Genomic DNA, 938 nt, shown 5'->3' on the forward strand with positions numbered 1-938 from the left:
GCATAGTACGAAATTCCTGGAGGCTCTCCCCCAGAGCAGCTCGGGAATGCCGGGAGGGCGTGCAAGGCAACAGCCGCGACAGAAATGGGCGTCAGACGAGCGCCTCGTAGCCAAAGGAAGGGCTAAGAACCTCTTTTTTGGAGAGAGCCCAGTAACCACGTACCCTTATGGGCGCCCATTTTATTCGGCCTCTGCGGGGCCACTTGGCTCCTCAAGCGCTGCGGCAGCTGACGAAACGCACCCGTGGCGTGGTGGCTGCGGTGGCGTTCGTGGAGGTTTGGAGGAGGGAGTTCCAAGAAAATATAAAGTTTTAAATGTCCGGGTGTCCAGACCTCTTGATCCACCTGGTGTAGCCTCCAACGTCCTTGCCCTGCCACGCGCCCTCTTGCATATCATCATCTCGCGTCCTTGCGACCTCCGCTAATCTAGTAGGGAAGATAAGTGGCAGAGAATCAAGTTCGTATTTGTTTGAAATGTCAGAGGTGTTTAGAGGATGCGATAAGAGGAAAAAGACGAGAGGAGGAGAGGAGACGTGGCACCACCGCCGTGCTCTGAGGTCATGGTCACGGAACCTCGAGTGTAAAAAGTGCTGCGAAGCGTCCCAAGTCTCTTAAAACTTACTCCCTCCTCGTGCTGTCCGCACGCCGTCGCTCTCCCGCCACGTTGGCCTGCCTTTCGACAACGGTCCCTCGTGACAAAAACTATCCGAAGCCCTTTCGAGGATCGGGATGCCTCATTAGCTAAAGAAAAATAAAAGAGAAATGAATTACTCGGAAATAGTGTTGGAACCTTGTTGACGGAGCGGAGTGTTGTGTCGTCGGCCAGTCAGTGTTGCTCCATGCGCCTTCCAGGGAGGAGGTTCTCGACGCTCGCTCCCTCTCGACCCTTAAGCATGGCCTCCCCCTACCTCTCGAAGTGAGAAAAATATATTTAAAAAC

General features: G+C 54.2%; 1 protein-coding gene across 1 annotated transcript in view; it reads left to right on the plus strand.

The window, feature by feature from the left end:
- Positions 1 to 191: 191 nt before the first annotated feature.
- LOC119592744 overlaps positions 192 to 938 on the plus strand; it is a gene marked incomplete in the record, with an annotated part of 11,657 nt that continues 10,910 nt past the window's right edge. The window contains 1 exon segment of the mRNA XM_037941678.1: positions 192 to 938.

This window comes from Penaeus monodon, chromosome 30 (genome assembly GCF_015228065.2).
Source record: "Penaeus monodon isolate SGIC_2016 chromosome 30, NSTDA_Pmon_1, whole genome shotgun sequence".
NCBI classification, from domain to species: domain Eukaryota; kingdom Metazoa; phylum Arthropoda; class Malacostraca; order Decapoda; family Penaeidae; genus Penaeus; species Penaeus monodon.